The 17600-nt window shown below is 51.3% G+C and overlaps 1 protein-coding gene across 2 annotated transcripts in view; it reads left to right on the top strand.

Moving 5' to 3' along the window:
* Positions 1–592: 592 nt before the first annotated feature.
* ACAN (aggrecan) overlaps positions 593–17600 on the top strand; it is a 68144-nt gene continuing 51136 nt past the window's right edge. For both annotated transcript variants that reach the window (XM_044932747.2, XM_044932745.2), the window contains exon 1: positions 593–953. The gene's annotated coding sequence lies outside the window, so the exon portion shown is untranslated. The remainder of the gene's footprint in view (positions 954–17600) is intronic.

Here is a 17600-nt window from a genome sequence, read left to right as displayed (position 1 = left end):
CCTCCCCACTCGCCTGCCTTCTCGGAGCACCCCATCCCCAAAAACTTTCAGCCAGTTCCCCAGGAGCGTCCTTCCGGAGCGCGGCCGGGGAGCAGGGGGCCGCGCCCCTCGCTATCGCATCTTGCGGAGCATCAGCCGCAGACCCCGCGCGCGCGCCTGGGAGCCCGGTCCGGCTGCGGCGGCCGCGGAGCCCAGCCCGCCGGGGACTGCCAGTGCCGGTGCGGCCCTCCGCGGCCCCCTCCGACTGCGGAGCGGCCCGACCGCATTGCAGACGCGGGGCCCTCCAGCCCTTCCCGCGCCGCCGTCCTCCCGCGGGCCCCGGGGCTGCTGGGGCCGCGCCGCCGTGGGGAGCGCTCCTCTCGCGCCCTGCGCGCCGGGCGGCTTCCCTCGCTGCGCGCCGGACCGGAGCCGGGGTCCAGCGCGCTCCAGCAGCCTCTGCCTTCCCCTCCCCCTATCGGCCGCCCCTCGGGTCCCCCGGGGGTGGGGTTTCCCTTCGCGCTCGCCCCCCCCCGCCCCCTCCGGGGTCCTCCCCTCCCCCGCCCGCCCCTATGTATGTGTCACCGCGCGCCGTGCCCGCCCGCCCGCCCGCCCACCTACCTTCCCGCCGCTCCAGAGGGGCTCGCAGAGCTGAGGACGCGCGCGGCGCTGCTCAAGGTCTCTCTCTCAGCACCCTCGCCGGCCGGCATCTGACACGGGTGTCAGGGGGCTCCGGGCGCCTTTCAGCATCCCTTCCCCAGGCCGGCCGGGACTCCGCTACCCAGACGCCGCCGCTGCGGCCACCGCCCGAGGGGACCTGCGGACAGGACGCCGGCAGGAGGAGGGGTGCGCCGCGCCCGCCCAGAGCGTCTCCCCCGCGGCGCGGCCAGACCCGGGCCTCCAGGCCCCAGGAGCCCCGCTGTCTCGCCAAGTGTATGGGACTGAAGTTCTTGGAGAAGGAAGCCCAACTCTTGAAGGTAACCGTCTCCTGCCCTCCAGAGGGAGGCTCTCCCAGCGCGCCTGGCGAGCCGGGGGAGGTGCTGTGGCTCCCCCTCTGTGCTGGAGGCTGCGCTGCCTTGGTCTCCCCCTCTCCCAGGAGGCGTGTGCTGCGGACCCCCGACATCCACCCCCTGCGTCCGCAATGAACTTGGGCAAACTTTCTGGCTGTTGCAGACTCAGCGTGGAAGGGGCTAGGGAACACGTGAGGGGGGCACTTGTCTCCCGGTCCCCAGAAGGAAGGAAAAGAGAGCAAAGGAGCCTTGGCTCCAAACTCCCGTCTGTTTTCAAGCCCGAGGGTCTGGGAGAAGCCCTAACGGACAGAGTAGCTGCTTCAGAGTCAGAGAACTGTGGGTCCCAATCCCGCTGGGCTACTTTTGAGTTGAAGGGGGTGGGGAGATGCTTCATCTTCCGGAGCCTTGGCCTGTCCTCTGTCAGAGGGGCAAGAGGAGGCTTCCTGACAGCAGAGTGGTTAGACACTAAATGAAATGACAAGGCAGTGTGCCAGGTACCCAGCAGGTGCCTAAGCAGAGGCTGAGAGAACTCCCCCATTTGGTCCCACTTCCTTGGCCACTGGGCACCTGGAGGTGGGGAAAAAGCCGGCAGGAATTGGCAGAACCTGGGACAGGGCGCCTGAGCTGCCCACAAGAGAGCCAAAAGCAGTGCTCTGAACATGCTACCCAGGAGGAGCATTCCTCAAGGAAGAAGAGGATAGATGAGCACCCGGGGCCACAGGTAGCCTTTCCATCTCTAGGTTCCCCTACAGGAGAAGCCAGTGACGGTGGAGCAGGGTGGGGAACCCCCATTACCCCTGGGGTTGGGTAGGCAGTTGTCAGTGTCAGTGGAACCCATGTCCTAGGCTTGAGCAGACTGTAGGAGTGGGAGTTGTCTCTTATAAGGGGACAGCATCCAACCCAAACTTTTTCATCATTCTCCTCTTTGCAGTCATAAGCGGGGTTCTGATGGGGTTCTTCGAGGGTTTCACCACTAAGGAGCCCAGGGCTGTGCATTTTGATTGATGAGTAAATACTGTGGGAGTGGCTGGCTGCCAGGAGGAAAGAGAGGAATATGCAAAGCTGAATTGGGTTAGTGTGACGTTCAGGTCTTGGATGCTGCAGTGGGTGGGTGTCTGGCAGTCTGGGGGAACCCTGAGCCTTGGAAACACCCTAATCTCTAAGGGAAAGTGATTCCAGAAATGACTAAGGGGCATGGGTAGGACTAGAATGTAGGTTTTCTGAGGCCACAATCGATCAATCACTAGTCCTGACTGAAGGGTCCAGACATCTGGGATCAAATCCTTCTTTCTTCCTTGCCTTAAGGGTTGCCAAGGAGACAGGACAGTCAGGTTGCCTGAGCTCCTGGGCAAAGGGGCTGACAAGGCTCAGTTTGATGTAAGAGTGTTGACCTGTCAATCACTGGGCCAGGAAGAGACTACCCAGGAATGGAAAGGCAATAGGGGAGAAAAGCCAAAGGCTTGTTAGGGGTGAGAACGTGGGGTGAGGGGAAATGATGATTGTAACCTGAAAGATAAAAGTACAGAACAAAAGATCTCTCCAGTTTAAAAAGTTTTGGATGAAGGAATATTCAAAAGGAAGAAAATATCTCTCAGAGAAATACTGGAATTCCTCAGGTGACATAGAGTTGTGTTTAAATTAGTTGTACTTCTGTGCAATTTCTAGCTCAACGCTGGGTACATTCATTCATTCTGATATCTGCAAGCGCCACCTAGGTACCAGGCTCTGTGCTCCGTGCTGGCCCAGAGCGGGTCCTCTGTAAACGGAAGGTTTGACGTGACCCAAGCAAAGCTCTTGGCACAGTGCCTGCCCCCGGACAAGCACGCAAAGCTGTTTGATATTATTATTATTACTGATTTTAATATAAAGTAGAAGGTTTTCTTTCACTAGAAATTTTCAGTGAATTTCATACTTAAATTGGGATTCTCCCTTTATTATCTGAAAGCCCTCAGATAATAAAAAGCCCTTTTATTATTGAAAGCCCTTTTATTGTTGAAAGCCCTTTTCAACAGCAAAGAATTCAGAAGGGGAAAACATATATTATTACTTCTTTGGGTGGGGAGCCTGTGTGTTTGAGGGGTGAGAAACTGCGCTGTCTGAGCCCTTCCTCACACCCATGCACATATTTTGCCTGTGTCATCCTCTCACATGCACAGTCCCATCCCAGGCAGCCTGCACCCCCATCTGCTGAGCTGGGGCATTTCTCCATCCTCACAGACCCAGAATAGCCTGTCAGACTCCCCAGTCAGAGTTGGAATCCAAGACAGAGCTCACCTCCTGAGCTGGTAGAGAAGAGCCATGTGGCTGAGAAGCCTGCCGGCCAAGGCAGACCCGGGTTCAAATCCCAGCTCAGCCAGCTACTGGCCACAGGACTTTATCTTACTTAGCCTCCCTAAGACTCAGTTTTCTTTTCTCTAAAAAGGGGAGGAAAACCTCCAATTGGGGATTTTTGTGAGGATTAAAAGACATAATATAATGCCTTGTTCAGCTCTCAGCAGGCACCACAAACCTGAATTCCTCTCCTCTAGCGGTTTCTAGCCACTCCCTCCACCCCAGGGTCCCAAATCTGTCTCAGTGAAAGACCATGTGTCCAACTTTTGATGTGGATTTTTTTTTAACGATCCCTTCTAGAACCTGGTCCCTCTCAAGGCCCCTCTTGTTAGATGCCAGGAAGACCTCAGCTGAGCCAAGGGAAGCCCATGGGCCCCAGTTAGGAGTGTCATTTTTAGTCTGTTCCCACAAGAATATTTAGCACAGGAGTTGTCCAACTGCCGGTTTTGAAACCAATCTAGTGGCAGTTTAATGAAATAGGAATAGTGTCTCCCATGCTGCAAAGGTAAGTATTGCTTCTAGAAACTTTGCTTTCTGATATATACTTTGCAGTTCTACAGAAGCATATTTGTGTTGACAATCTACATGTATATGCATTAATATACACAAATTTGGTATTTGCATAATGTATTTCTCCCTGCGGGTTGCGATCAAAAGAATTGGAAAGCCTCTGGTCCCGATGATGTTTCGTTTCTGAGAAACTCCTGCCTCATGGCCCCAGCTGGCAGGCACTGAGGCATCCTTGCTGCCCTTGTAGGAACAAGACCCTTAAGTATCTTGGAAGATGGAAGCTGGAGGTGGGAGTGAAGGGCAAGTTCAAGGAAGAGGACAGGCCTGCTTACAAGTGGAGCAGGCAAGGGGACAGGGCTAGCTGGCTGCCTTTGGAAAGGGAAGGGGGCATCTATGAATGGGAACACATCTTGAAACAGGAGCCGTCCTCTCCTGCTCTCACCAGGCCACCTCTTGGCCATGCTCCCATCATATTCGATGGGAGCTCTACTGCCCCCCTTAAGAAAGCCCTGTTCCAGGGGGCAAAGGCCAGGCTGTTCTGTGTGGCATCTGCCCTGGGGAGCTGGGGTAGGGGCTGCAAAAGATCAGCTGCTGGGGGCGGGGCAAAAGTAGGGTTCGGGGGAGGGCATGGGATTGAGGCAAAGGGAGGACCAGAAAAAGGGGGAATTTGTAGGGAAACCGGTAAAACAGTTCCTTTTTTCAAAAGTTGAATCCAGGGCAAGAGCGGAAACGGTAGGGTTTACTTTTAAAAACTCAGAGCCTTCTTGTAAGCGGCCTGAGTATGTGTGTGTGTGAGTGTGTGTGCTGGGAGGGCGGCCCTGCGGGCTGGCCTGGGTGTGTAAGAGGCGACTTTTCTCCCTCTCAATGGCCTTACAGTGTACCCTAAAGAAGCTTTTTGTTAAACTCATGAATAGGTGGATTTGGGGTGTGTGGTGCTGGGCACCATGATCGGGATATTTGGTTACCTTTGAGGTTACATGTTTTTCCTTTTAAGACACACACTCTGAAAAGGAGACACCTCTACTGCATAGGGTCTTGAGCGGGGAGTGGCAAGGGGGGAGCACTTGCCTGTCTCTCTGTAATTGATTTGACTTAAGGAGCGTGGATAAAGAAAGAGAAACTCTAGATTGGGCAGATATCAGTGTCCAGCCTGTGGGGAGACAGCCTCTCTTCTGTCCAGGACTGAGACTCTTCTCAGCCCCTGGACTCTGGGCCTCAGAGATGGAGCATGGCAGTTTGCAGACCACTGATGTCCAGGGCTTCAGGGCCAGGGAGGACCCTCATTTAAGAGATGGCAAAGGGGGACTGAGGCCTAAAAAGGAAAAGATATTGTGCACCAGCCCCTGCAGGTCGATAAGGATCTGGATGGGAACATCGCCCTTCAGGCCCTCATCCTGAAACATACCATGTTCATGGAAACCTCATTCATTCGTTCATTCTTTCAGCAGCACTTGCCACATGCCAGGCACTACAGTAGGTGTGGATAACACAGCAGTACATCAAACAGTTCACTCTTCCTGCCCTCCAGCTGCCCATGGTCTAATGGGGAAGGCGGGTTATAATCAACTTGACCCTGACTCCTCATTTCTATAAGACAGTGGTTCTAAACTGGAGAGCTGTTGTGCACCCCAGGGAATATTTGGTCATGTCTGTAGATACTTAGTGTTGTCACTGTGAGAGAGGAATGATACTGTCTGCTGACCTTTAGTGGGCAGAGACCAAGGATGCTGCTGAATATGTATGACGCACAGGACAGTGTCTTCGCCTCAACAAGAGAGAATTACCCAGCCCCAAATGTCAATAGTGCCGAGATTAAGAAACCCTGCTCCAGATCGTCATTTAGTCATTGGGTCAGGCCATGTCCGACTGTGTCTAACAGCAGGAAAGTAAGCCGGGGGTAGGAGGGCAAGAAGAGAGAGTGTGGCAGGTGAGTAAGAGCAGACAACAAATGAAAAAAAGAGCCAGGGCCACAGAGGTAAAGTAGAGATAACTTGGACTTTGGTGGCTCAGATCCAAGTTGAAATCCTAGCTACAAGCACTTGGGCAAGTCATCTGCTCTGAGCCTCAGTTTCTGCACCTATGAAATGGGGCTTGTGAGATAGTTTGAGAGAATTCAAGATAAAGCAAATAAAGGAGCTGACATACAATACAATAAATAGCAGCTGTTATTATTATCTGAGGTTTTTAAAGGTCCCACTCTGGAAAGTTACTGCATCAGCTGGTGTAGACATGTGATTATGAGGTCCAAGAAGGTTGCTGTTTGGAGCACGGTTGCCATAGTAATGCCTTCTGCTTGCAGGGGTGGGGGGTCAGCTCCTCCTCCTCATACATATAGCTCTCAGCAAGGGGTGAGAAGATGGGGAAGGCTTTGCTTCAGCAAGAAGCCCAGGGTGTGCGTTCTCCACTGTGAGGCGCCCTGGACTTGGAGTCACATGAACTGTGCTGTGCAATGTGAGGAAATTGCTTCACCTCTCTGAGCCTCAGTTTCCTTATCTGTAAAATAGAGATACTAAGGCCTGCCTTCACAGGTCCAGATTAGTGAGAAGTTACTGTCTAGGAAGCTGCCTTGTGGGGTGCCTGTGAAGCCCAAGCTGGTTTTGTATCTGGTGTACATTGTACCTAAGCCAAGACTGGACACACACAGACAGGCTGAACGAATAAATGAATGAACAAACCAGTGGACCGTTGCTCTATAAACTCCTTTCAATTCTTGACAAGGAAAGTGCCAACAATACCCAGATGGGCATCCTCCACTCTGCTGATCTATCCCCAGAAGGCCAGAAACCAGGACCTATGGTTCCCACTGTCTGCTAGGGTCAGGGTACTGCACCAGGCAACAGCTCCCTCTAGAGGGAACTGCAGATACAACCATTGAGCTGGGACAACTCCAAGAGCTGGATCCCCATGGGGAGAGGGAGGTAGGAATGGGACCTCAGAACTGAAAAGAGGACCAAATCAGGATCAGGCACCCAGAGACTTACCTCAGTGCAGGCATGTCATTGAATACCTCCATTTTCCCTTCTTTGAAATGGGACCATTTGTCACTCACATGGAGTTGAAATAAATTAAGGCCTAACTAAAAGCCACTAACCAAATGGGTGGATTTGAGAAATCCAAGTGACTCACTGGTAAAGAATCTGCCTTCCAATGCAGGAGACGCGGGTTCTATCCCTGGGGCGGGAAGATCCCCTGGAGATGGATATGGTAACCCACTCCAGTACTCTTGCCTGGAAAATTCCATGGACAGAGGAGCCTGACGGGCCACAGTCCATGGGGTTGCAGAGTCAGACATGATTGAGGGACTGAGCCAGAACACATTTCTCTGAGCCTTCTCAGAATCATGAAGCCTCAGAGCACAGGGGGACTTAGGGAGAATTTAAATCACCTGCCTAGGACTTCCCTGGTGATCCAGTGGTTAAGACTGCATTCCCAAAGCAGAGGACATGGGTTCAATCACTGGTCAGGGAACTAAGATCCCACATGCTGCAAGGTATGGCCAGAAAAAAAAAAATCCCCTGCCTCCTTCATCATAAAAGGGAGGAGACTGAGTCTCAAAGAGGGGAGGGCACTGGACTTGGACGGGGCACAGGCTGCTCTTAGCAGAGTCGTGGTTTTAACCAGGCTGCTGAGGCTCCTCCCTCCATGTCACATGTCACATTCAAACCAGTAACAGGAGGTGCTAGGACACAGAAACACTGGGCCATCACATCTACCTGTGGACATACTGTGTCCTGGGACCACCCATTGCCCACCATTGGGCCTCCTTCTGGCTCTGTCCCTCCAGGGTCCTTGCTGGTCTCAGGGTTGTTTGGGGGAAGAAAACCTATTAGAAGAGAAAAGTCCAAAGCCAGGGAGAATGGAGGCCACATTTTCCCCAACAAACTCTGGATCTTGGCCTGACCTTCCCTCCCCCATCAGGGGTACTCCCTTCCTCCCCAAACCCCTCTTTTTGACCTGCTTATCTGAATGGCTCAGAGGAACACCTGGATTCTAAGATGATTCAGGGATGCAGCAGATGTTTGTCCGTTTTACAAGACACTGGAAAGGGGGCCTAGAAGCTGTCACCAGAGGTAATCTCTGTCCCTAGAATCAGAAACATTGGAGGAGCTTTTGAGAAACAGGGGTTCCCCAGAGATTGTTGGGGGGAGGCAGGTTAGGCATCTGTGTTTTTCAAAATTTCCCCAGGTGATTCTAATGCAGTCCCATTAGTCCGAACCCCTCGTTTAAAGCCCAAAACTGTTCCTCTTGTTGCATTTGATTCTGAGCCCCTCCCTCTAGCCCTACCTTTTGGTATGACTTGTCCTCCCTTTTTTGCAGATAGAACTACAGCCTCTGCCCCTACCTTTGTTCTTTAGAGGAATGAGAAAGTAGACGCCTGCCTCCCCTCTCCTGTGGGAAAGGCTACCAACTCTAGTATTCTGGCCTGGAGAATTCCATGGACTGTATAGTCCATGGGGTCACTAAGAGTCAGACACAACTGAGCAACTTTCACATATCCTCTCTCCTACCTGAGACAGGGACCATTCTTTCATCATACAGTTGTCCTTGACCCGGGATTAAAGGACATTTAATGTTCTTGAATGTAAAAGTACATTCTGCTCTAGAGGCAGAAGAAGCTAGCCCAGGGTTCGCCAAAGTGGAACATTCCTTCCCGAGATGTCAACAGGCATTGCATGTAAAAAAAAAAAAAAAGCTCATCCCCAAGGGTTAAACAGAATAAAAAGTACCCCTTTCTTGTAGGACTTCTCAACATGCTAATGAGCATTGGAAATCACCATCAAGTTCCTCACATTGAATGTGACCAGAGCACTCTTCTTCCCTAGAGCAGAGTGAGGTTCTCGGTCTGGAGATTCTGATCTAGGCAGTCAGCCAGATCTGATGCTGCGGCAGGAATGAAGCTGCAGGACCAGGGCCCCGGGGGCCAACGCAGGACAAGAGGGACCCCACCAAGGAGAGCTTAAAGCCCTAAACCTCAAACACAGTCACTGCTGTGTTTAATCAGTCAGTCATGTCCAACTATTTGCGACCCCGTGGACTGTAGCCCGCCAGTCTCCTCTGTCCATGGGAATTCTCCAGGCAAGGAACACTGGAGAGGGTTGCCATGCCCTCCTCCAGGGGATCTTCCCGACCCAGGGATCGAACCCAGGTCTCCCGCATGGCAGGAGGATTCTTTACCGTCTGAGCAAAGCTGGACCCAGCCTCTCCTTTTCCACCTCCTACCTGCCACCTTCTGTTTAAACACTGGTCTTGCTGGGAGTTTGTTTTAGTTCTTTTTTTCCCTGGATTAAGAAAAAAAAGGAGAGAGAGAGGTAGAGTATTCAGTGTGGTTTACTGGAGGGTGGAGCCCTGGCTCCTCCTCTGGCTTGTGCCTCTGAACAGGGTTCTGTCTCCAGACCAGGCTGGTCTCCCTCCAGCACACACACCCACACCCTCTCTCCTCCCCTTGGGCTGCAGGCCTGACCCAGTGTGCTCTACCTGCCGTCTGACTCCAGGGGGCGCCAGTCTCCCGGAAGTCTCTGTGAATAGCACATCCCCGCCTGCCGGGGGGTAATGGCAGCCCCAGAGCTCTCTGCTCTCCCTGGCTGTCTCTGTCCCCCTTCCTCACCACTCCATCTGTGGATGTCACCCGACCCCGCAGGCCCACACAGGGGGCTTCTTCACTCCTTTACCTCAGCCTTTAATTCCCCTGGCGCAGCCTCGTTCTGGATTTCAGTTGCTGCCTGAGCCTCACCTGCCATGGCTTCTGCTATAGCTTGTTGACATTTTGAGAGAAGGTCCCCGTGGTGTGAGAGAACCTGAGTCCTTCCTGCCCGTTCCACAGGGAGAGGGCTGCTGTGTCACCCCGTCGGGGGACTGGGGTGACTTTGTTGGTCAAGGAGGCTCCTCACCCTCCATTGCTCTCAGGAGCTCCCTCTGCTCTCTCAGTGCCTCAGGGGTCCCCACCCCGGGCTTCACCCACAGGGGCCAGCAAGACTCTGATAAACACCAGGTAGGGCTCAGGCAACCGCAGGGGCTGGCCACTGGCCACTAGTCTGGACTACTCCTTAGTCACAGTAAGAAGCCTGTGTCAGTGGAGGAACCTACGCTTAGATTCAGGCGCCAGGCAGTCAGGCCCTCCTCTGCCCTCTGGGGATTGCCGAGGCTCTTAGAAGACCTTAGCGGTGTGGTCCTTTCACACTTAGAATAAAGCCCAAGGCCCTCAGGAGCTGGTCTCCGTGATACACTCTCCCCTCACCCACCACTGGCCTCCCGCTGGCCTCTTCAGCCACTGGCCTCCCACTTCATTCCCACCTCAGGGCCTTTGCCCTCCTGGGCTCCTCTGCCTGGATGTCCTTCCCACAGGGCTCTGTGTGGCTGGCTCTTTCTGGTCATTCGGGTCCAAATGTCCCCTCCTCCATGAAGCCTTCTTGGCCACCCGGTATACAGAACGTGACACCCTCTACCCCACGCTCCAGCAGCCCTTTGTCATATTTTCCTTGCAGCTTATCACTGTCTGAAAGTTTCTGCTTGGCTGTTTTCCTCGCTGCTTGTCTGCCCCCTTCCCAGCCCCTCCAAGACCAAAAGCCCTGTCTATCTTGATTGTCTTGTATCTCCAACACATGGAAAACACTTGCCACACAGTAGGTGCTCAGTAAAAGTCTGCTGAGTGGGACCTCCCTGGTGGTCCAGTGGTTAGGACTCTGCACTTTTACCGCCATGTGCCCAGGTTCCATCCGTGGTCGGGGAACTAAGATTCCGCGTGCCACATGGCATGGCCAAAAAAAAGTAATTAAAAGTCTGCCAAGTGACTTCTATCCAGTGCCTTTCAAACTATCCTCCAGGGGGTCGGCATAGGAGTTGTGTGTCTCTGACACCCCACAGAGGCCACAGAAGTGAATTGAGAGGGGCAATGATTGTGGGAGTCGGCATCAGATTCCATGAGAACAACTCTGATCTTATGTCTTCTGAAAGCCATTGTATGCTGCGTCTTTCTCTTGTCATAGATGTGAAAGCCGGAACCTAGAAAAATATATGTCCTGCCTGGAGGTGTGATTGTCAGTGCTGGAACGAGGGCCCAATTTCCTTGCTCCCAGCACTCTGTCTGCTGAACATGGCAGCTGCCTAAGGGCAGTTCCCACCAGCCCCGTCCACTTCAGCAGCCCCACCCGCCCCAGCCTGGACCCAGGGACTCTGTGTAGTCACCCCGGCGAGCTGATGTTCTGCCATCAGAGGGGCCCAGCTGAGGAGATGAATGGCTGCTCTCTTTCCAAGCTTTCCTTAATGATTCATGCTGACTCAAACATCGTGAAGAGCAGCTACTTTTAGAAATAAACATTCAGTTTTAGGTCCTGCCACCTTTGGAGCCTCAGGTTCTATCACTGGCCACCCATCATGGGTCATGGGCTCTTTTATTGCATTTCCGGTACCTCTTTCAAGCTGCAGGGTCCCAGCACTCCCCATGACATTTTAGACGGCCAGCCAGGCACCAGGGGAGAGGATGGAGAACAAGACAAGTTTTCCCCTGGCATTGCAGCTCAGCATCTTCATGATTCTGAAGACCTCAGTGGGCAGCGCTTCTCAGCCTTCACCATCCACACTTAAGAGTATTCCCCTCCAGCTCTGTGCTCTCAGGCCTCACCCACTGTGGGCCTTCCTTGAACTCCAAGTCCATCTTTTCTCTCTTTTGTGATGGAGGGTCCAGTGCATTGTCACTTACATTTTATTTTCAGCGTCCTTCCTAATGACATCTAACACCTGGACTCACCAAGGAATCCCTCAGGCCACTGTTTTCCAGGGGTGGAGTCAGGTTGAAGGGCTCTGGACCCAGTTTGGTCTGTTCAACCAGAGGTGTGACTTCACCAGGGTTGACTAGTCTTGTGTGCATCAGTTTCCTTATCTGTAAATTGGGTACATTGACTCTCCCTTCATAAGGTTGCTGGAGGGATAAAGCAAGATAACACAGCTAAACCAAGGTGTGTGGCACAGAGCAAGTGCACTCAAGCAGTAATTGCTGTTCATTGTGAATGTTCCCCGGGCCCATTCCTGGTGTTTCAGAACCTGAATTTTGAGTCAGTGGGTTGGATGATCGTGTGACTGCCTCTTCTTGCCCAAGATGAAGTTGATCAGCTGCTTTCCTGCCCACTTATGCTCTTAAGTAGTCATACAAGCTCAGAGCAGGAAAGGACCAGAGAGATGCAGCAAGTACCTTATATTTCCAGCCACCCTGAAGCTAGCACAGGCCTCCTGACATACCTGGAAACTGCAGCAAGCCCTATTGAACCATTGTAATGACCTTATCTTAACTAAATTATATCTGCAAAGCTTCTATTTCCAGATAAGCTCATATTCACAGGTACTGGGGGTTAGAGCTTCAACATACCTTTTGGGGCAAGGGGAGAGACAGAATTCAGCCCATAGCATTCTTTATTGACTCTTGTTATATTTTAGATCTATGCTTCATTTGTAGGTCTTTCCTGGTGGCTCAGACAGCAAACAATACACCAATGCAGGAGACCTGGGTCAATCCCTGGCTCTGGACAATTCCCTGGAGAAGGGAACGGTTACCCACTCCAATACCTACTCCAATATTCTTGCCTGGAGAATTCCATGGACAGAGGAGCCTAGCAGGCTACTGTCCATGGGGTTGCAAAGAGTCAGACATGACTGAGCGACTAACACTTTCACTTTTTGCATTTGTAAGATGTAAAGGAAGTTCTATCAGGAAACTGCTGCTGCTAAGTCACTTCAGTCGTGTCCGATTCTGTGCGACCCCATAGACAGCAGCCCACCAGGCTCTCCCATCTCTGGGATTCTCCAGGCAAGAACACTGGAGTGGGTGCCATTTCCTTCTCCAATGCATGAAAGTGAAAAGTGAAAGTGAAGTCACTCAGTCGTGTCCGACTGTTAGCAACCCCATGGTCTGCAGCCCACCAGACTCCTCCATCCATGAGGTTTTCCAGGCAAGAGTACTGGAGTGGGGTGCCATTGCCTTCTCCGCTATCAGGAAAGGCAGATTAAATAAGTGATCCAATAGGTCAGTGCTTGTATGCTAACCAGAGGCTGGACAAGTGGAATCCATAGGGTATAAATGCCCTCTCATTACCCGAATCGAGCTATACACACACACACACACACACACACACGTAGGTTTAATTATCTCTGTTATAGAGGGGCTTCCCAGGTGGCGCTAGTGGTAAAGAATCTGCCCACTAATGCAGGAGATGTAAGAGATGCTGGTTCAATCCCTGGGTAGGGAAGATCCCTGGAAGAGGTCATGGCAACCCACTCCAGTATTCTTGCCTGGAGAATCCCATGGATAGCAGATAGTGAAACTAAGGCACAGTGTTAAGTGGTAGGGCCAGAACTTGAACTCCAGAACTTGAACTCATGACTATCTGATTGTAAAGTTCATGGTTTCCTGCATTCTGCCTAGAGAGAAGATGAATTTCTCAGACCAGGCCCTGACATCTAGCTTAAGAAAGAGAAGCCGCAGAGCTTGTCCCTCAGTCGGGGGCTCGTCCTTCAGGGTGTATGTGTAAAGCCCTGTTTATCCTGCACATCATGCCCTTGATTCATGGGGATTACTTGGCAGATTCAGGGCCACCTCCAGGAGAGGGAGCCATGAGCTAGAAAGACCGTGGGTCCAGAGTCTATTGAACACTGGGACAGAAGAATATTCTGTTTCCCAGCAGATTTCCAAGACTTCTAACATGGAGAGAACTTTCTTCCTCCGCCTTTCTCCACTGAGACACTCCTCTCCACCCGCCCCAACCCCAGTCGGCTGTCACGTTGGTCACTGGGGAGTCTGTTGGCTTTGACCCACAAATTCCAGTTTTCCTAATGGCCTCCAGGACTGGAGCTTATTCACTTCTGTGATTGTCTTCAATGAAGTTTTTTTTAAAGACATAAAATTTCATTTTCTTTTTAGAAACATTTTTCCTTTAAAAAAAAATAGTGAACAGCCTAAAAAGTTTAGGAAATAAAAACTTTTGAAATGAAAAAAGTTAAAATTGACTGCAAATTCTCCACCAGAAGATAACCAGAGTTACATTTCTGTATATCTTTGTGGTCTTTTTTCCATGAATAGATTTACATAAAAATGAAATGGAGTCTCATTCTACATATTATTTTGCAAGTTGTTTTTTTCTTTGTGCTCCGTCATATAAGGTGAATGTGTTTCTAAGTCAGTAAACAGTTTTTCCATAATTGGAATCTTCTACATGCCAGGCTCTCTATTGGACACGGTAGGGAATACAAAAGGAGAAATGAAAAGTTTCCCTTGACCTTCAGGAGAGCCCACAGCTTAGATGGGAGAGAGTGCTGTCTGCTCGTCACATGATGCAGAGAGCCCTGGTCCTTGTCCTCATACATCTACTGGTGCAGCTGCGGGTGAATTTTTCCATCAAGGGAAATTGGCATCAAGCTCTCCCGAGTTTGAAGCAGCTACAGTGCAGAGACAGTCACTGGGAGAGAGCATGCTTTAGTGAGAAACTCTGCAGCCAGTCCACTAATGGCTCTGGGTCCCCAGTGAGGCAGAGACAAGGGGCTCGAATTTGCTGTCCCCAGGGTTGACTCTGTCCCCTCGTTCCTCTCAGAGCATGAGGATCTTGAGGTATCACACGTGCATCTAGTGTTCAATATGTATTTCTCATACATCCTGGCCCTCCTAACAAGTCAACAAATTTATCTTCTTCTCAGATAAAGAAACAACAGTCCCACGCAGTAGTGGAAGAAAGATGATTGCATTCAACTCATTGGGAGAGAATGATAGTGGGAGGACTCCACCAGGACACCTTTCTTAAGAGATTTTCAAGGGGAGTTTTGATCCTACTTGGGTTCCAGCTTGTGTGCAGCCTTAGAGCCCAACCCCCTGAAGATGCAGATCATTGCTGGGGTATGTGAAAGCATCCCAGGATGCTGGAGGCAGTGTGGTACCCCCAGAGAGTCCTGAGTACATGAAGGCCTCCCTGGATATACAAAATATTCCAGAAAAAAACTGGATGCGAAAAATTCCAATTGGAATAGCGCACAAAGATCTCTAAAGATTGTGCCAGACAGCACTATAGATTTGCCTCCTCAGAAGGAGAGATAGTAGTCCAAGTCCAGTTCATAGAAACAAAATAGCCTGGTGGTTTCTAGGGGCTGGGGGAAGCAGAAATGGGAGTTCTTGTTTAATGGGTACAGCGTTTCATTTTGCAAGATGAATTCTGAAGATGGATGGTGGAACAATGTGAATGGATGGTTGTGGAACAATGTGAATGCACTTGATGCCACTGAATGATAAAATATCTGAACTTGAAAATAGTTAAGATGGTAAATTTTATGTTATTTGTATTTTGCATGCGTGCTAAGTCACTTTAGTCATGTCTGACTCTTCGCGACCCTATGGACTGTGGCCTGCCGGGCTCCTCTGTCCAAGGGATTCTCCAGGCAAGAATACTGAAGTGGGTTGCTATGTGGAGTGGGTTGCCATGCCTTCCTCCACGGGCTCTTCCTGACCCAGGAATCGAACTTGTGTCTCTTCGGTCTCTTGCACTGGCAGGTGGGTTCTTTACCACTAGCGCCACCTAGGAAGCCCTATTTGTATTTTACCACAGCTTAAAAAAAAAAAAAAAAAGAATCAATTTTTTGAAAAAGGAAAGTTGGCTTCCTCATGAGGAAGAAACCTTGACTAGGAGGAGCTGGGAGGCAGCAGACAGCATGAACCCCTAGAAGGCATTTTCATGAAGGTCGCTGCTCTGGCATCCCGTCAGGAGGCTAATAGGCACCATAGTCCTGACAGTCTTGCAGGGCATAGTCATACCACCAGGAGCAGCTGGCAGCGAACTGGGGACACGTGGGAGACAGCTGGAAAAGGAGGAAGCGGGAAAGGGGTACAACATCTTATCATGTCAATGTTTGAAGCTCTTCTCCAATTGTTCTGAAACAAATCAAGAGTCAGAAAGGTCTGTGAGGAGTTCAGAGAGCAAGTTCTCTGCCTATCTCTGGGTTTTGAGCTCATTCTACCGCCCCAAGGTGCCTTGGTGCTTTGAGTCAAAATGTGAAGTCTCCCCATGTAGGAGGCACACCACAAATGTCCCTTCATCGCACAGATTATCAAAGTTCTTTGGGTGACAAGAACAAACCCATGACAGGTTCCATTCTCAGCACCTGCCCCCATCCCTAGCATGGACATGGGAAGTAGGGATCTAGTTAGGAGCACTGGTTTTGGAGTCAGACCGATCTAGGTTTGAATTCTGGGTCTGCCGTTCCCTGGCTACAGGATTTACGGTAAGTCATTTACCTGCTCTGAGCCTCTGTATCCTCCATTCTAAAAACAGGACCAGTAACGGAGCCCCTCCCAGGACGATTGTGAGCCTTGAATGAGATGATTTGTTTGTTCACACTGCTGCTGGGCACCATGCCCAGCTTGGGCTCAACCTTCAATTTATAGCCATTTTTAGAGGAAGGGTAGGTGCTCATGGGCAAGGGAGACCCACGGATGGACAAGCACAGTGCATACCCCAGTGGGTGCAGTCTCCCTGCAGAAACAGACAAATGCTATAGGCCGCATGCACTCCTGCTGTGAGGGAAGAGGGTGCACTTGATGGCAATGGGAACTTCACAGAGCAAGCAGAGATACTGGGGGCCATGGTTTCCTCCTGATACACACCTGAGATCAGGGCATTCCCCAAAACCCTGAGACAGCCCCCCACTATCACCTACAAAACAAAGCCAGACTCATTAGCCCAATCATGGAGGCTCTTCAGAATCTGGCCCAGCTTTGTTTCTAACTTTATGTGATCCTACACAAGTTGATCTACTCCTTTCACCATACCTTTATTCATGTGACCCTCCTAGAATGCCCTTCCCCTACCTCCACAGGCCCATTGTCGTCATTCAGTCGCTCAGTCATGTCCGACTCTTTTCGACCCCATGGACTGCAGCAGGCCAGCCTTCCCTGTCCTTCACCATCTTCCGGAGTTTACTCAAACTCATATCCATTGAGTCGGTGATGCTATCCTGCCATCTCTTCTTCTGTCGTCCCCTTCGTCACATCTTTCAAGGCTCAGTTCAAAAGCCATCTCTTCTTCACAGTTCTCCCAGGTCCTCCCAAAACAGGAGTGATTTCTGTGTCTTAGCTTGTGGAGCGGTCTCATTGAGAGAGGCTCCCCTCTGGTGCTGTAGGATTTATTCACACATCTCACCTCCTGCCTCACACAGTGAGCCCCAGCGGCAGATCCACTCTGATCCTTCCTCAACACCCGCTGCAGAGTTTTCCACATGATGGGTGTTTGACAGAGGAAAAGAGGGAGGGAGGAGAGCCAGGAAATCCTTGGAACTTTTCCAGATGAAAGGCAATGATTCCGTCCACATGAGGGCCAAAAAAAGAGTGCTCAGCTCTTCAGAGCATATGCGCCAAGAAGAGAAAGCAGTGTCACTGAGGGACGGCCATGGGGAGAAGCGGGCTTGTCTGCTGTCTACCCGGACCACGCTAAACCCCCCTGGGCAGGGTAAACTAACCTGGTGGAGCAGAAAGTTTCAGGAGGTCTCCAAGACCTCCTTGTGGTCCAGTCGATTACTAGAAGGAGCTCAGCAAAGCTGTTACACTCACAGTTACTATTTATCACAGCAGATGGATACAGATCAAAACCAGCATAGGGAAGAGCCACACAGGACAGGGTCCCAGAGAGACCAGGCATGAGCGTCCAGTTGCGCTGTCCCAGGGAGTTGTGTGGACAACTTTACTTCCCCAGCAACAATGGGTTGCAATGTGTACAGAGTGTTGCCAACCCAGGAAGCTCACCTGAGTCC

Source organism: Bubalus bubalis, chromosome 20 (genome assembly GCF_019923935.1).
Source record: "Bubalus bubalis isolate 160015118507 breed Murrah chromosome 20, NDDB_SH_1, whole genome shotgun sequence".
Taxonomy (NCBI): Eukaryota; Metazoa; Chordata; class Mammalia; order Artiodactyla; family Bovidae; genus Bubalus; species Bubalus bubalis.
Note: the sequence above shows the minus strand (reverse complement) of the source record. Positions and strands in the feature narration are given on the sequence as shown.